Source organism: Pinus tabuliformis, chromosome 6 (genome assembly GCF_031772625.1).
Source record: "Pinus tabuliformis cultivar Carrire ecotype Pingquan chromosome 6, CPIR1, whole genome shotgun sequence".
NCBI classification, from domain to species: Eukaryota; Viridiplantae; Streptophyta; class Pinopsida; order Pinales; family Pinaceae; genus Pinus; species Pinus tabuliformis.
Window position 1 is genome coordinate 37,515,796 of NC_142292.1, and position 19,072 is coordinate 37,534,867.

The 19,072-nt window shown below is 36.8% G+C and overlaps 1 pseudogene; it reads left to right on the forward strand.

Annotated features, from left to right (window-relative positions):
* Positions 1-9,594: 9,594 nt before the first annotated feature.
* LOC149257096 (triacylglycerol lipase OBL1-like) lies at positions 9,595-17,833 on the forward strand (annotated as a pseudogene).
* The last annotated feature ends 1,239 nt before the right edge of the window (positions 17,834-19,072 follow it).

The following is a 19,072-nucleotide window of genomic DNA, read 5'->3' on the forward strand; positions in this document are numbered from 1 at the left end:
TAAACAGTTTTCTTTCTCAAAGTTATCGATAACTTTGGAAGGATCCTTAATGGTCGACTGGTTCCTTTGTTGAAGCCCAACAAATATTGTTTTTTCAAGAAAAAGTCATGGTGAACCAAGCACTTTCCAAGCAGTTGAGGAAAGGATACTCACCGAAGCCCCTTCATCTATGATTGTGCCAGACGCAATCATTTTTTAAACTTGTACTATGATTCGGAATGGTACATTAGATGGAAGGTGAGGTTTTACTAGTTGATTCCAATCAAAGAAAATGACTAGACTGCTCAAAGGAGGTACCAGATAAATGTCCGGATAAGTTTCATGAACTTGGGGGGTCTCTTCCTGTTGTGAAGGAATGGGTAGATTGCCCACCAAGTTCATTAGACTCTATATCGACAAAAAGAATTTGAACAATGTCGTTCTCATCCTCTTTGGAAACTATATCATTTGAAGGTGGATTTTCTGAATGCAAGACTAGGTCGACTGCCATCTCGACCAGTTGAATTTGATCTGGTATGGACTCAGAAGGTTCACTTTCAATGATAGGTTATTCAATCGACAATTGAGTTATGTCAATCGGGTTTTCAACTAGTGAAGGACTTGGTAAGAGTTTCTTGTATCCAGGTGGAAGTTGCTGCGGTGAAGCAGGATGGTTATCCAAAATACTTTTGGCTTCATCCAGGAAAGGACAATGGTGAAGAGTATGATCACCTTCACATAAACTACATGGAACTCTAACTTTTCATTTTTGTCTGTTGACTTCGTTCTCACTAGTTGATGGTGTGCTATCAACTTGACTGTCAGAGGTTGATGACACTGAATGGTGCAACCGGGGAGACCATTCCCTCAAGATCTGTGGGATGCAAGGGCAATCTCAATGGTAATATCTCTCCTTGAAGATTACGTGTTGAGTTTTTGGTTTGGAGACTTTAGTGTGCAAATTTTTTCCAAATGATGCATTGGTGTTCCCTTGTTTAGCTGGCTTCTTCTTCTTCTCCTTCCCTTTCTTTTTCTTCTCAGCTAGTTGGATTTTAGTGTCACTAGTTTCACCAAGCGAAGAGGAAGAAGGGGAAGGAGAAACAAATGAAGTAGAAGGAAATGGGGTAACCTCAGTATCATCTAGTTGTTGATTAGATTGTTGAGGAATTGCACTGTTTTGAGCGACAGAGGTTCAGAAAATCCATACCAACAGGCTGATTGTGATTCCTGGAAGGGACAATGTAGCCATATATGGGGAACCAATATCTCCCCAAGAGGAGAAAGGACTAGGATTCCCTCCAAGGGGGATTCCTAGATTGGTAGACTCCATTATCTCAACCTCAGATCAACATAGGAACAAGGATGTTATTCCGTTTGAAATAAATTTTAAGACGCTTTGATGCAACTTGCTTTTTCAATTTTTAAGAGTTGAGAAAAAGCTAAAGGTGACTCTAGTCACCTTCGATTTTTAATGAGCCTGAAGTGACAAGTGCTCAAATGGACCTTTTCTTTTAAGGAGTCGAAAAGAAATGAAAGTGACTGCTCTGGAAGTCTAGACAGAGGATTTACCAAATCAATCGTAAAACTGCAAAATACACCTTGGTGATAAATGATAGAGAAATTACCAAGGACTTATGTACGACAATTAATATTCCCGAATGTTGTGTTCAGTGCATTACGATCGATAGGGCAGTAGACACAGCTTCCTAAAGCTAAAGGATATCAGTCTATTGTGGTCTCCCAATATATACTTGATGGTACGGGGAACACAAGTCCGTACTGGCACTTTTCATATCAAGGAGGAGGAATCACCCAACCTTCAATGAAAACGATAGTTACTAGGTTTTACGACACCGGAACATGTCTCTAGCCTAGACTTCTAGATGTGTTGCGTTAGATTCCAAAGTGTTTTTATGTTCATTGAGGTTTATTTTGGAGTTGATCTTGCTTAGAAGTTTGTATTTTAAGGTTCACCATGTGATGTAGATGTGAAATTCCTAAATATGCAATCTAAAATGATAAACAGATGTTTATGTTCTTTTAGCAATGAAAATCCTAGCTACAAAGGAAATAAGATAATGATTTTTCTTTCGGCAGAGAGCATAGAGCACACACTAAATGCACTTTCTTAAATCAAATTTCGCAAGCAGTCAAAATGTAGATGCACATGCATGTATTTGTTTTCTTCTTTGTTAATGTGTGAATGACAAAAAGAAAGCTAAGTATGAATTTGAACTATTTTCTTTCAAAGTGACAATACTAACAATTTTTCTTTTCAAAACAAAAGGAAGACTAAGACGACACTTTTCGATTTCGAATGGAAAACTGTTTTGGACGCTTGAAATACTAATAATTTCAAAATAAAGCACAAGGAAAAAACTACAATCAACTATCTAGAAAAGGAAGACTTTACGACACTCTTCTTTTTATTCAGAATGACAATTACGACACTTGCATCAAAACCGACAGTTCGATTAGGCTACTTTCGAAAAAGGAAGATTGTAAATGATTGAAAAATACACAAAAAAAATTACAATTCCTAACTGATGGAGGCTGAAATAATCTAAAGGAAGATGGTTTCAGTAAGAAGGTACTAATCATGAACAACAAAACTACTGAATAAAGCTAAAAACAAGCAGGAAAAACTAAATTTCAGAGAAGAAAAATAGTTCACTCAATCATCGCACCTATAACATAGGGGAACAGGGATGCATCTCACCTACAACACACATGAGGTGTGATGCATCCAGGCTGCACAGTTACGGACAGTGCGATGGGCCAGGGAGCGAAACTGAGCTTGGTTTTTGCTCAAAACTTGCAGCTAAGTTCAGTGATTTAGGATGAGTAATGATGGAAAGTAAACACAAATCATAAGGATAGGATCTGATGAGGTTCTGAGCTACCACAAGGGCACTTAGGATGCTTTGTAACTCAGATGTTCAGTTCATAAACTAACCCAGAGATTGACTGAAGCAACGTTTATCTACTTCGCAATTGCATAGCAAAGGCGTTTCAAAGGCTAGCTGGCTAACCTCAGGCTCCGCTTGTATTTTAGAAAGAAAACAATAAAAAAACAAAACAAACTATTCATTCCCCAGCGGAGTCGCCATTTTGTTTCATGGAAAACTAGTGTTGATTCGAACTGCTAGTCCCACTAAGATGGGTAGCTATCTTAGAAACAAACAATGAAAGCTTTTCAAGAGTTCCTCTAAGTGTGATAGATGGAAGAGAAGAAAAGAGGACCAACCTAGATCTTCCATTTTGATCCTAGCTTGATTTCTCCTTTTCTTGATAGAATTTTCCACTCCTCTCCTACTTGTCCCGCTTTAAAGAGTACCTGTAGAGTCAAAGTAACAACAAACTATCAAAGCATCTCTATCTAAAACATCAAAAACAATGCGGAACCAGAAACACATTGACCATACAATTGCATTTATAAACAATAAGATTCACAAATACGAAATCATATGGAGGAAAACTCAAAGAACTTTATTAATAGTAATGTAAGAGAGGATTACAACCCAGCTATCTAATCCAGCATCATCCTCCCAGTTGTAGAAGCCCTCTTCACCTCATGAACAAGAAAATCACCCAACAATGCAATGTCTCTTCTCACCAACAAACCAACAACACTTCCTTACAAAATACAAAATTCCAGCCTCTAGATCTCTTAGATGAGGGATCCATTTATAGATGTCTTGCAACGGTGTGAGTAAGCTTTGGGTTTTTTATTAGTGTCATTCCACTGATAGTTCTTTGTTTGACTTGGAGATTTCATTGATCTCTTACTCATCCCTAGGCGAATTCAGAGAGGCAAGTGTCATATGAGAAGTTTCTAGAAGATTCCATGATCATCCACTTAGCATACTGTCTCCTCCATTTGTCTATTCTCACTCATCACACCCTACAGAAGGCCTTTTCAGTATGCATCACACCCCCCGTCTGTAGAAAGTGAGATGCATCGCACCCTGACCATGGAGCAATCAATATGGTCCAGTTTTGGCCAGTTCTGAGTAGTTTTTCAGGTGGAACTTCTGGGAAATGATGTAATCAGTTGACCATGATCCTTTAGGGTATGAAACAACAGTTTTAGGGGCTAAATATCCCTTGGTTTATGGACATATGAGTTTGGGGTTGCAGTGCTGAAATATGTCTATAACACCAGTGAAAGAAAGGAAACATATAAAATAGATAAACCTTTTGCTTCAAAGAAAGAAGTGATGACCCTTGATCAAGCTACCTCCAAATTTCCTTCTTTTATCTTGGCATCCATAAATAACCAGAACAAGGCTCATATCCTGAAAGAAGTGAATAAGTATCCATGTGTCGAAGAAGATCTGTATGCTGCCAATACAAGTGGCTATATTCTAGATTTGGATAATTCTTCAAACCCTGGAGAATCAACTTGGATTTGGATAGGTGCTCTGTATTAGATGCAGATTACAACAAAGTTGGATAATGTATCCATTATGGTCCTAGTAGAAAACTGCATGACTGGTATAGTCTATGGTTGGTGGATGGGACCATCAGAAGAAGAGAGAAGAGCCATCATGGAATCTAGACTGTCTACATTAGAATTATTGCTAAAGACACAGTTCGCGCCAGAACTGGTTGATGAGAAAAATCAATTGATAACAGATCTTAGTCGAATGGAATTAAAAGATTTGAAGTACTTTGATCAATTCAGTAAAGATTTCATTGCTAAGGTTTTCAAAGCTAATCTCTCAAATGATGTTGCTCAAAAAGTTTCTTTTTTGTCAAAATTACCAGCCAATCTAGGAGACCTCATTATGAAAGATCTAGATGTACAGAACAAAAGACTAGATCAAGTTTATTGGGTTGACCTACTTTTTAGAATTACAACTAAAGTTAAATACTTATGCTGGAAAAAGAAGGTGCATGACATCACACCCAGTTCAGATGTCTGCATAATCATGCTACCATGGACACCATTCAAAAAGAAAAAGAAAAAAAAGAGGTATGATAGATTTAAAACCAAGAGATTCTCAAATACAAGAAAGTTGTTACGAAAGTATAAATTCTTGAAGAAAATATCAAAACAAAGAAACAATAATTGTTGTTTCATTTGTAAAAAGGAGGGACATTTCGCACGAAAGTGCCCACAAAATCCATCAAGTAAACTTAAAGCTTGAATAGATATAGAAGGATTTCAAGATGATTGGTTTATAGTAGAATCAGAAGATGATATTTCAGATGTATATATTTTGACTGAAATATCAAATGCAGAAGAAGAAGAGTGTGTCCAGAGAATATTTGTTTATCCTGTTCAAATGATGATTTTTCAGAAGGGCTCCATTACAGTGAACAAGAAGAAGAAAGTGACATTGAAGTCACTAGCGAAACAATAGATGTTTCAGAATATGAATCCGAAAGTTCACGGTCAAAGCAACCAGAAAAAAAAAGGTAAGTAATCTGTGTTACCTTTTCGAGAAGTAAATTCTTTTTGTCCATTTCAGAAAAGAACCACAGCCTTGACTAGTCTTCCAAAACCAGAGATCAATAGAGTAGAAGAAAATTCTTTGCTAAAAAAATAGTCAAGACTAATAGCCTTATTTATATCCCGGTTCAAGTTCAAGTAAAAAAAGAATGGATATCTGTTGATGCATTCATAGATAGCGGTGGATTGAACAATTTGGCTGGACCATCTCTGTTATCTCTGTGGAAACCGTTGTAAAATATATTGGTTTCTGAAACCATAGGAGGATCTGTGTGTTTAACTCATTATGTAGACAATATTCCGTCAAAAGTTGGGGGAGTATAGTTAAGATTTCTGCAATACAACATTTTGATCCCTCAAATAGTTTAATGTTGGGAATTCCATTCTTAAATTTTGTGCTTCTAGTAACAATCAGCCAAGATAAGTTGATTATAAATCTGAAGAAGAAGGCTATTGCTATACCTAGATTGTTTATTGCAAATTCAAAAGCAAGACATGAAAATAGCCAGAAAAGAGTAGGAGCCAGAAAGCCATTAAAAGATTCTAATGACTGGCAGGAAGTTCTGCAAATCTATGAATCAAGAGCAGAATCTAAATCAAAACAAATGGCATGCATAGATCCCAATTGGTCCACAAAACAAACTGCTACTCATGACAGACTTCTAAAAAGCTGTTCAGAAAATCCACAATAGTTTTGGGTAGTAGAAAGTCCAATGCAAGAGATTGTGACCTTGCATGATAATGGAGTCAAAGGGAAACTGATTCCTTGCACTCCTTTAGACGAGCAAGAAATAAAGAGACAAATTAAAGAATTGTTAGAAATGCAGCTCATCGAGCCAAGTGAGTCTCATTATTCTTGTTCAACGTTTCTGGTAAGAAATCATTCTGAGATAGTCAGAGGTAAACCTAGAATGGTGATAAATTACAAACCTCTAAATGCAATTACTCAGAGTTTTAATTATCCACTGCCAAGACCAGAAACCATAATGCAGAAAATATAGCACAACAAAGTATTCAGCAAATTTGATATGAAGTTTGGATACTATCAGATTCAAATACAGAAAGAGGACTAGGATAAAACTTCTTTTATTTGTCCCGCTGGATTTTACCAATGGAAAGTTGTTCCATTTGCTTTGAGAAACGCCCCTGCATTCTTCCAGCGAAGAATGGATTTCATTTTTGCTAAGTATGATTTCATTGTAACATATATTGATGACATTCTTATTCATAGTCCAGATGTAAAAACCCGTCTAGAGCATTTAGAGATTTTTCTAAAAGAAGTTCTGCAACATGGCATAGTTTTATCAGAGTGAAAAATGTCTTTATTTCAAGACAATATAGATTTTCTGGGAATTCACGTAGTCAATGGTGCAATTCAGATGCAACCACATGTGTTGACTAAATTAACCAAATTTCCAGATGAATTGAAAGATACAAAAACAATTTAGAGGTTCTTAGGAGTCCTGAATTACATTCACAAGTACATCGCAAGATTGACAAAGAAAACAGCTCCAAGCAGAAAACATCTCAAAGAGGGATGGTCACTAGAAGCAAAAACAATAGTCAAATAGCTGAAAGCAGAATGTCAGCATTTGCCAAAACTCCAACCACCAGGTGATGGTCTGCTTATACTCCAAACTTATGCTTCTTTAGATTTTTGGGCGGTCGTTCTTTTTGAACGAAGGGAGAAAGGTGAAGAAAGACTTTGTGCCTATGCATCAGGTGAATTCACACCCAGCCAGATGAATTATTTCATAGCAGAAAGAGAAACACTGGCTATATTCAATGGGATACAAAGGTTTGATTTATACCTTACACCTGTGAAATTATTAATAAGAACAGGCTCCAAGAATTTCAAATATTTTTTATCTGCCAAGATATCAGGACAAATTGGAAAAGGAAGAATTCTTGCATGGCAGATTTGGTTCCAACAATTTGATTTTGAAGTCGAATGGATCCCAAGTAATTCAAATTATTTGATAGATTCATTAACTAGGGATATGAATAAAGCATTCATTACTTGTCCAGGTTCATGTTTTACCATTCCAGGAAAAGGACCACAGGACGATAGTTTTTATACATTTGTTGACAGATTCAGATTGCTTGAAGGACATGCAAGCCATCTTGCAGAAGAAATCAAGAAAGTTGTGGGAATGAGACTGAGAAGAAACACTTGGATTAGAAAATGCCAAGCTTGGCAATCCAAGAATGTAGGTATGTCTTTAGGCCTAGATGCTGAATTGGTAAAGGTATATCCTTTGTCTAACATGAAGGTAAAGTTATTTTTTAGAAGTCTCTCAGATCTATGGTCTAGTGAATATACTGAAAAAATGATATGGATCCTAAAGGTTTTAAACTTTTATCAACTTATAGGAGGAATTGATTCTGGTCTTAGCATTTTCACAGGAGCATAAAATTTTAGATCTTGAAGTCATTCCTTTTAAGCCTGATGTAGAGAAATACATTCTATCTCTAAAAATCCTAGACATTTTTGAGGAATTAGAAGCATCCTTTCTGCAAAGGTTTGACGAGAATTATGCACCAAATGACACTTTTCCTCAATATGAAATTTTTGAAGGATTTGCTGACTGGGAGATAAAAGATGGTTTCTGCAGAAAAAAACCAACCACTAGGATATCTCAGTGCATTCAAAGGACGTTGCAATATCTCAGAACTTTCACATCTCCATAGGATTAGCATAGTCTCAGACTAAGGGGAAGTATCACTCCTAATCCTTTTTCACAGGTTTTTAGTCATGAGTAGATCGGAGAAATCTAGACCAGCAATAATGAAGAAATGATTAAACAACATGCTGGATGGTTCAATGAATTCATAAATCTAAGGTTAACAAAAAAAGTACAGATTCTACAAAAAATGGATGATTTACAAGGACAGCCAAAGGCATTAATATTCATAATTAATTAAAAGGCTTTGGTAACTATCAACGTTATTTCAAGTAATTGGAATAACAATGTAATTATTATTAGTCTGATGATTTCAAATAGAATCTATACATGTATGATTTTTGAATTAGGTTGGCAAAACAAAGACTTTATGAGTGATAATTGCTAAGAATGGGTTCAGCATGCAATTGAAAGTTCCACTAATATGTTTCAAATTTTTAAATGGGAACTTTTAAATGGCATTGAATTGGCAGTACAGAGGTCACCCACGATTAGAAATGTCTTTAAAGATTCTTTCCTAGATATCGAGATCAGTGCTTTATCTTTCCTTACCAAGTGGGGAGAACAATTGGCTAGGTACACACCTCAACAACAGGGTCTCCACCAAATAAAGAAGAATACAGAACAAGGAGATTCATTAAGAACATCATCAAGAAGGACAATAATTTTAGATGAAGATGCCAAAGGAAAAGGAAAAGTAGAAGAATCTACTTTACAGGACAGACAACCACATGCCCAGGACCCAGCAGATATCGATTGGGACAAAGAGTACTCTAATATGATTGAATATCACTACCAAAAGATGCTCGACGAGTCCAGACCAATACATGATTCTTCAAAAGAGTTTGATTTTGATAATGACTATGATTCAGATAGAGGTCCAATGGGACCTTGGTAGAATCTTTTGTACATACGTACCAGAAAAGTTGAGTAGACACCATTAGTGAAAATATGCTGAAAGGACTCTCAATTATTTTTGCTTTTTCATGATAGTTTTAGAAGAATAGTAGTAAGGATTTCTATATAAAGAGAGATCTACAGATGTTCAAGATATTGCTTGACTCAAAACTCTGAGATTTCATGTTGTAAAAAGCCTTATGTATTTTGCTTGTTTTTATTAATATTGAAGCCTAGTGGGCTGCCTGTCTGAGGACAGTTTATATCATCCAAAAGAACCTAGAACTGTAAGGCGAAGGCATTGAAGACCCGTGGAGAGAGGTCATAGTTGCACGCACATGTTCGGTTGAGGAGAAGTAACCCACTTAGATTTGTTGTTTGAAAATCTTCGAAATTGATCAAAGTAAGTTTCTTATATCGAGGCTTTTGTTACATTGTCTCTTTGTGCTCAGTTTGGTAGAGCTTGCTACAGTGCTACTACAGTACCGTGTGCTCCGCACCTATGTTGTCACCTCTTTGTTTGTCTATCACCCCATTTCTTCAGTTGTCATATTTCAACTACCTCTTCCTCACAGAATGACGAGCGCTAACTATCTCATTGCTCACACTCGCAAAATTTTGTTCAATCCTTTTTTGACGAGGGCATTGAAATCCGATATCTTAGAATGCCCCAACTCCATCAAATCGGAGGTGAATCAAAATTGGAAAATAAGGCTTTCGCTTATATTGATAAAAGCTATCCAGATTGTTGTTGTACCATTAGCCATCTTGAGGACCTGGATAGAATTCTATTTAAATCGGCTTTCTCAGAATGATGGTTTTCTAAAAATACTATTCAGGCCAGTCACTGGTGATTTTATTCATCTTTTTCTTTATTTTATACGCGCTTTTAAGGTATTGAGAATTAAATAAGGATTTTATCCTCAGCCAACATCATGAGTTAGGGACGGGTGATTTTTGTTGGTCTGTTTCTTTCTCATAGATCTGTTCTGAATATATTGAAAAATTGAATAAGGAATTCATCCTCAGCCAACATCATTAATTAGGGTTTGGCTGAATGTTTTGATTTGTTCAAGCCAAAGCATCATAATACCAAGAAGAGGGTCTGACATGTTTCTCAATATCACCGGCCTTCTTGAGCATCGCATAAACTTGTATCATGGCAGAACAAGGGGGTTTATTGACTCAACCATTGAACTCGGGAAAAGGTTCTATGCAAACCTTTGTGCCATGGCTTCAACTGTAGCTTATGAAAACAAATTGGTTATCAGAAACAGAGTCACAAAACATTGGAAGGTAGTGTTTAATTTCCATGAACTTTAGTACTTGTTTATTCATGCAATACTCTATTTTATTTAATAAATATTTCGACATGATCCTGCAGATGCACTTCGTGGAGGGAACGGTATATCTGCAACTCTTTGGCTTCAATTATCTATGATTGGGTGATATATATATATATATATATATATATATATATATATATAGATATATATAATAATTTTTCATTCATTAATTGATGCTAACATTGACTTGTATATAATCAGATCACTTGCAAAATAAATCAACGCAAGCCTTTATATTCTGTGATAAGGAGGAGGACACCTAGCTAATAGTGATAGCCTTAAGAAGAATAAAACCATTAATGCAGATAACTGGGAAACAGATCTCGATTTCCCATGGTTCATCTTGGATTTCTGGAAGCTTTGGGTCTTGCAAACCGTTCACAAAACCCCCAGATCTTTGATAATCATAGTAATTATGACAGTGTTGTGCCTACTGTTGATATTGATAAAGAAGATCTTGAAAAGCCTTTGGCTTATTATGTTCTTCGTAAGAAATTGAAAGAATTATTACAAGTTCATAGAAATGCAAAATTCATAGTGACAGGCCATAGCCTTGGTGGAGCCTTGTCTGTGTTGTTTCCAGCAATACTATTTATACACAAGGAAGAGGCGCTGTTGGAGAAAATTGTTGGAGTTTATACATTTGGACGACCAAGAGTTGGAGATGAAGCATTTGGAGAGTTTATGAACAAGAACATAAACGAAGCAGCACCCACATTTTTTAAAATTGTCTACTGCAATGACCTAGTTCCCAGACTGCCCTTCGATGATCCAATATTTTGTTGAAATTGTAATTTCCAACTGCATGTCGAAACCATACACTTTTTCCCTTGCGACTCGATCTGATCGCAGATCGCATCCTTGATCTCCTCACCTTATTTTTCTCCCTTTATTTTCCTGTGAAGCGATCCTGCGATGCGATGAGATCGCAGATCGCAGATCGCAAACTTTTTCCCATTGTGCATTAATCCCTCTGCATTTGTATCCGCTGATTGCGATATTGCGAAGCGATATCATCGCACATCGCACATCGCCGCTTCTCACCTCGCCTCATCCCCCGATAACGTTTTCTTTCTGCGATGCGATCCCGCCATTCATCTGTAGATCCGACGGCTGAGATTTGTTCTGGCTTGTGTTCGCCACCACCATGCCTTATTTATGTTTTAACCTATCTTTTGTGTTCCCGAAGAAGAAAGAAGGCTTTGCGCCATAACTGCTCACCAACAGCATTAAAGAAGAAGAATGGTCGAGACCAAGAAGGACGCGCCTCGAGCAGCTAAAAGCATTAACAGGTTATGGGTTTCATTTACTGTTTACTGCGTCTACCCCAGCAGAGCACCAGAAAGGGCCGATTTGTGTCAGAGGCCCATCTTAGATTGTAAATGTGGTTGGTGGTTCATCAAGACACCTCCATGCATAACCTAGTAGAGATTTTTTTTGTAATAGATGATATATATACCCAGAACAGCAATGTAACAAAAAAAAAGAGAGAGAGCGGATGAGAGTTAGAGCACAGCAGTGCAGAACGCAGCAGCGTAAAGAAAAGAGAACACAACAGTGTTGTTGTAATCCCTCTGATAGAGGAAGACAAATCTTTTGTAATAATAGTCTTTTAAATGAATACAAGTTTTTATGTGTGTGTTGTTGAAAACCCTGTTATCCTGTAAAACAATTTTTGTTGTTTCGCTGTGCTAAGATCTTATGCGTTTAAAACAGAGCGTCGGTCTCTATTCAGTCTTTTGTTTTGGAATTTTACCAGAAAAATTCCAAAAGTGGTACTAGAGCTAGTCCAGGCTCTTTGAAGGCGTCAAAGAAGCTGAAGGAAGGATTTGTTGCTAGAGAAGCTTAGCAGAGTGAAGACTCAGTCAAAAATCCAAGGTATTCCTCAAGCCAGTTATTTAAATACTTGATTGTATATTTGAAGCACAAGAATGGCCAGCACCAGTAGTAGCATGGGTATGCAGCTCCCACTATTTGATGGAAAAAATTATGACTATTGGGCAATAACAATGAAAGCCTTGTTTGCTTCCCAAGACTTATGGGAAATAGTTGAAGATGGTTTTGAAGAACCAGCAGATGAAAATGAGTTTAATAATCTAACTCAGGCAGAGAAAGATCTGTTGAAGAGCTACAAGAAGAAGGACTCAAAAGCCCTCTTCTTCTTGTATCAAGCAGTGCATGGAAGCATGTTTCCAAGCTTAGAAGCAGCTAATACATCCAAAGAAGCGTGGCAAACTCTCAAGACAACCTATCAAGGCATGGAGAAAGTGAAGACATCAAAACTACAGTTGCTGAGGAGAGATTTTGAGAATCTGTGCATGAAGGAGTCAGATAATATTGACTCATTCTTCACACATGTGATTGGTCTGGTCACACAGATAAGGACTCATGGAGATGTTCTTGAAGAAAGGAGGATTGTGGAGAAACTATTGAGGAGCCTACCCTCAAAGTTCCATGTGATAGTCACCACCATAGAAGAGACAAAGGATCTCTCAAACTTTTCGGTTGATGAACTTCATGCATCACTGATAACACATGAGCAGAGGTTGAGTAGAAATGAAAACTCATCTCTAGAGCATGCCTTCAAGACCTAGATGCCCTTTGGAAGAGGAAGAGGTCAAGGCAGAGGAAGCAAGAGAGGAAGAGGCAGAAGCCAAAACAGAGGTTGAAGGAACAGTCAAGCAAATGCTCAAGAAAGAGGCAGCAATCCAAATCAGAATCAAGGCCAAGACATTAGCCAACAGAGTGGACAACATCATGTTCAAGGACAAAGGTATGAAAAATCCAATGTCCAATGTTATTATTGTAAGAAATATGGGCATTATGCCAATGAATGTAGGAAGAAACAACATGATGTGAATAATAGATCTAGTGCAAATATCACTAGAGAAAATGTCAGCCAAGATAATGTGCTTTTAGATTGTAACATGGTTGAAACAAATAGTGCTGATATATGGTTTCTAGATTCCGGTTGTAGTAACCATATGACAGGAAACATAACCCTGTTTTCTGTTTTAGATCAGAGTGTGAAATCACAAGTCACACTTGGGACTGATAGTAAAATTTCTGTTATGGGTAAAGGAGAAGTTAAAATATTTACAAAGAAAGGTGAAAGGAAAACCATAGCAGATGTCTATTATGTTCCTGGAATGAAGTGTAACCTCTTAAGTATTGGACAACTTGTTCAAAAACGTTACAATGTTTTCTTTGTGAATGATGTATGCACCATCATGGATAGAGTACCCAGCAAAATATATATTTCTGAAGTGAAGATGACGAGGAACATAATGTTCCCTCTCAGAATAAGGGAAGATTTGAAAAATAAAGAAGTAATAGCAGCAGTTACCCAAGAGGCTTTCCAAAGCCAACCAAAGGATGAAAATTGGTTGTGGCACTTAAGATTTGGACATCTCAACTTTGGAGCTCTTAACTTGTTGAGCAGAAAAGGAATGGTAAGAGGATTACCATTGATAGAGAAACCGGACAGCCTTTGTGAAGGTTGTATATTGGGAAAACAACACAGAGAAAGTTTTCCATCAGGGAAAAGCATAAGGGCAAAGGCACCCTTAGAAATTGTCCACTCAGATTTATGTGGACCGATGCAAACTCCATCACTAGCAGGCAGCCAATATTTTCTAACATTCATTGATGATTTTACCAGAAAGACTTGGGTTTATTTCCTGAAGAACAAAAGTGAAGTGTTTGAAAAATTTCGAAATTTCAAAGCACTTGTGGAAAATCAAAGTGGGCTGCGCATCAAAGTTTTGAAAACTGATAGAGGAGGTGAGTATATCTCCAAGGAATTGCTACGGTTTTGTAGAGAAAGTGGAATTCATAAGCAATTTACAGCAAGGTACACTTCGCAGCAAAATGGAGTTGCTGAAAGGAAGAATAGGACCATCATGGATATGGCAAGGAGTATGCTAAAGGAAAAACATTTGCCAAACGATTATTGGGCTGAAGCTATACACTGTGCAGTATATATTTTGAATAGGTGTCCTACAAAAGCAGTCATGAATAGAGTGCCGGAAGAAGCATGGAGTGGGAGAAAGCAAGGAGTCACCCACATGAAAGTTTTTGGTTGTGTGGCTTATGCACACATTCCAGATCAGCTAAGGAGGAAGTTGGACAACAAAGGGGAGAAATGTATTTTCTTTGGATATAGTGAGGAATCCAAAGCTTACAGGTTGTATATCCCATCTACCAAGAAGTTTTTTGTGAGCACAGATGTTCAATTCATTGAGGAGGAAGCTTGGAATGGAAGCATAGAGAAAACAGTTAATGTTAAAAACTATTTGTCTCATGATGAAGATGATGAGGAAATGGCTGAAATACATCCCCAAACAGCAACACCAACACAAGGATAGCAAGAGACACCCTTGAGGAGAAATGAAAGTGCTTCTCCAAGCACACCACAAGAAGGAAATTCAAGTGTTTCTTCAAGCACTTGCACACCAAGTGAAAGAAGTAAGAAATTCTGAAACTTAAGTGACATTTATGATGAAGGAATGAATTCTTTATTTGCCTTGTATTGTCATGTTGATGACCCTGTTGATTTCGAAGATGTAATTAAAGATGAGAAATGGATAGAAGCTATGGATGAGGAGATTAATGCTGTAGAAAGAAACAAGACATGGGATTTGGTTGAGCTACCAAAAGGTAAAGAAGTCATTGGAGTTAAATGGGTCTATAAGACCAAGAGTAATGCTAAAGGAAAAATATAAAGGCACAAGGCAACACTGGTTGTCAAGGGACACAAGCAGCAATATGGGAGAGACTATGAGGAAACTTTCGCACCAGTTGCAAGAATGGAAACCGTGAGAGCAGTGTTGTCCATAGCAGCACAAAACAATTGGAAAGTTTACCAAATGGACGTGAAGTTAGCATTCCTAAATGGAGTGTTAAAGGAAAAGGTTTACATTGAACAACCTCCAGGCTATGAGAAGAAAGGCCAAGAACACAAAGTGTGCAGATTGAAGAAAGCTCTTTATGGGCTGAAGCAAGCACAAGAGCGTGGTACAGTAGAATAGATTCCTATCTACTAAAAAATGAATTTGCAAAGTGTGAAGGAGAACCCACCCTATACATCAAAGAAAAGGATGGTAAAATTTTAATTGTAGTATTGTATGTTGATGATGTGATTTTTACAGGTAATGATGACTACCTCATTAAAAATTTCAAATCAGTCATGAAAGAAGAATTTGAGATGACTGACATGGGTTTGCTGAGATACTTCTTAGGAATAGAAGTAGATCAAAATAAAAATGGAATTATTATTTCGTAGGCAAAATATGTAAATGAAGTGCTGGGCAGATTTAACATGCAGGACAGTAAGGAAGCAATCATTCCCACAGTGATGGGATTAAAACTCAGCAAAGAGGACAATAGCAAGGATTTTGATCCTAACATGTACAAGAGCATAGTTGGCAGCCTCATGTATTTGACTGCAACTAGGCCAGATATTATGTTTGCTGTTAGTTTAATTTCCAGATTCATGGAAAGGCCGAAAGAAGCACACTGGCAGGCAGCAAAAAGAATTCTGAGGTATGTTAAAGGTAAAAAAATATTTGGCGTTTTATATACTGTTTCAGAATGTTCAGATTTAGTTGGATACACTGATAGTGATTGGGCTGGAAGTGTAGATGATCAGAAAAGCAGATCTGGTTATCTCTTTCACATGGGTTCAGAAGCAATTTCATGGGCTTCTAAGAAACAGCCTATCGTGGCGTTGTCTACAGCGGAGGTAGAATATGTGGCAGCTACAACAGCAGCATGTCAAGTGGTTTAGATGAGAAGAATGCTAAGGAGCTTAGGCCAAGAGCAGGCAAAAGCAACGTTATTTTTTGTGACAATAGCTCAACTATAGCATTGTCCAAGAATTCTGTGTTTCACAAGCGAACGAAACACATTGACACAAGGTTTCATTACATCAAGGAATTGGTAAATAATGGAGAAATTATTTTACAACATTGCAGAACTCAGGAGCAGGTTGCAGACATTCTGACCAAGCCATTGGATAGGTTGCAGACATTCTGACCAAGCCATTGGATCAGAAAAGTTTTTAACTTTTGAGGAAAAGTCTGGGTATGACTGATAACCCAGCAGTTGAAATTAAAGGGGAGTGTTGAAATTGTAATTTCCAACTGCAGGTCGAAACCACACAGTTTTTCCCTTGCGATGCGATCTGATCACAGATCGCAGATCACATCCTTGATCCCCTTACCTTATTTTGCTCCCTTTGTTTTCCTGCGAAGCGATCCTGCGATGCGATGAGATCACAGATTGCAGATCGCAAACTTTTGCCCATTGTGCGTTAAGCCCTCCGCATTTGTATCCGCCGATTGTGATATTGCGATGCGATATCATCGCACATCGCACATCGCCACTTCTCACCTTGCTTCATTCCCCGATAATGTTTTCTTTCTGCGATGCGATCCCGCCGTTCATCTGTAGATCCGACGGCTGAGATTTGTTCTGTCTTGTGTTTGCCACCGCCATGCCTTATTTATGTTTTCACCTATCTTTTGTGTTCCCGAAGAAGAAAGAAGGCAAAAACATTAAAGAAGAAGAATGGCCGAGACCAAGAAGGACGTGCCTCGAGCAGCTAAAAGCCTCAACAGGTTATGGGTTTCATTTACTGTTTACTACGCCTACCCCAGCAGAGCACCAAAAAGGGCCGATTTGTGCCAGAGGCCCATCTTAGATTGTAAATGTGGTTGGTGGTTCATCAAGACACCTCCACGCATAACCTAGCATAGATTTTTTTGTAATAGATGATATATATACCCAGAACAGCAATGTAACAAAAAAGAAGAAGAAAGAGAGCGGATGAGAGTTAGAGCATAGTAGTGCAAAACATAGCAGCGTAAAGAAAAGAGAACACAACAGTGTTGTTGTAATCCCTCTGATAGAGGAAGACAAATCTTTTGTAATAGTAGTCTTTTAAATGAATACAAGTTTTTATGTGTGTGTTGTTGAAAACCCTGTTATCCTGTAAAACAATTTTTGTTGTTTCCACTGTGCTAAGATCTTGTGCGTTTAAAACAGAGCGTCGGTCTCTGTTCAGTTTTTTGTTTTGGAATTTTACCAGAAAAATTCCCAACATATTTGAGTACAAGCACTTTGGTGTGTGCCTTTACTACAGCAGCTGCTACAAAGAGAAGGTACTTATACTACTCTTCACACTCTCTTCAACCAGAAAATCCAGTTTCATTTCTGATATAATATTTTGTTCAACCTCAGCTCATATTAAATGGTTTATTTTATGATAGAATCTTCTGGAGGAGCTCAACAGAAATTTCTTGCTATTATATTTCATCCCCCTACGCATAAATGTTGTGTGGGAATTGGTACAAAGTTTATTGTTGCAATACACAAAAGGAAGGGACTTCAAAGAAACGAAATTGTTGACACTCTTCATCCACGCTGAACCCAACAATGTGGAGGCCTCAGCGTTCACTCCAAATTAGTGAGGTGACCACTTATAACCACACTGATCTGATTGGGATGTAATCAACTAACAACAGCGTGTCAAATCACTAAAAAAACCCCAGTGGCTTCGTTTGTTTTCTATAATAAATAAAATACATCCGGATCGTTTTTTGCGAATGAAAAATTGAAATGAATTCCAGATCAATGTTTTCAAAGTCTGTGGTGACCTGTACAATTCCATAAACGTGGAATTTATGTGAGGAATGCATGCAATGATTGCGTTGGTTTTGTGTCATTTTTTTCGCGCTAGAAGTGCATTTTTTTAATATTAATTTCTATGTTTGAATATTAATAATTTTGGGTGATTGTACGACTTGGGTGGACAAAAGTGGGAAAACTTTTTGAAGGGTTGAACTCTTAACATGTATTGATTAATAAATTCCGTCTCTTCGCATGGACTTTTTTAGAAGAAAAAACAGAAACCTGTTTTAATGGACTCTTTTAGAAGAAAAAACAGAAGCCTGTTTTAATTGACTCTTTTAGAAGCAAAAACAGAAACCTGTTTTAGTGGACTCTTTTAGAAGAAAAAACAGAAACCTGTTTTAATTGGAAATGAAGATTATTTTATATTAGCATAAGTATATTGTAGATCTGGTTTAAATTAAATAATTAACTTTAAAATATAAACAAAATTGGATAGCTGATATGCCATCAGTATATTACTATAATACTGTCAAAAAGATTATTCACATTGGAAACAAAAACATAACATAAATGAATAGAAATATAACATAATATAGAATGGACATATATATTCTATATATATAATGAATGGAATATATTTATATGTTTGGTAGACAAAAAAATTAATTAAGATATATTTTTAAGAGTGTTTTTAAATATATAACTGGATTCACTAATAATTGTGAACATTTAAATTTTATAAATTAAACAATTTAAATTGATGAATTTTATAGTTTTTTTTCACAGTAAAAGAGTTTTTAATATGAAGAGATTTGATTCCTCTTGGTACTTCGCAGATCCACATTTAAGATGGATCTAAGTTGGTTTAATTCCCCTTTTTAAATAAACCATATTCCACATGAATACTTTGACAAAATACCATGGATTCTCAATACCATGGGGTATTTTCATTTGCTATTATTATTTTATTTTAATAAGATTATTTTTAATTTGTTATTTTTTTTACCTATTTAAAATGTTTACATTAGATTATATTAAACTTTTAATTTAAATTGTTTATTTATTTCTATTTC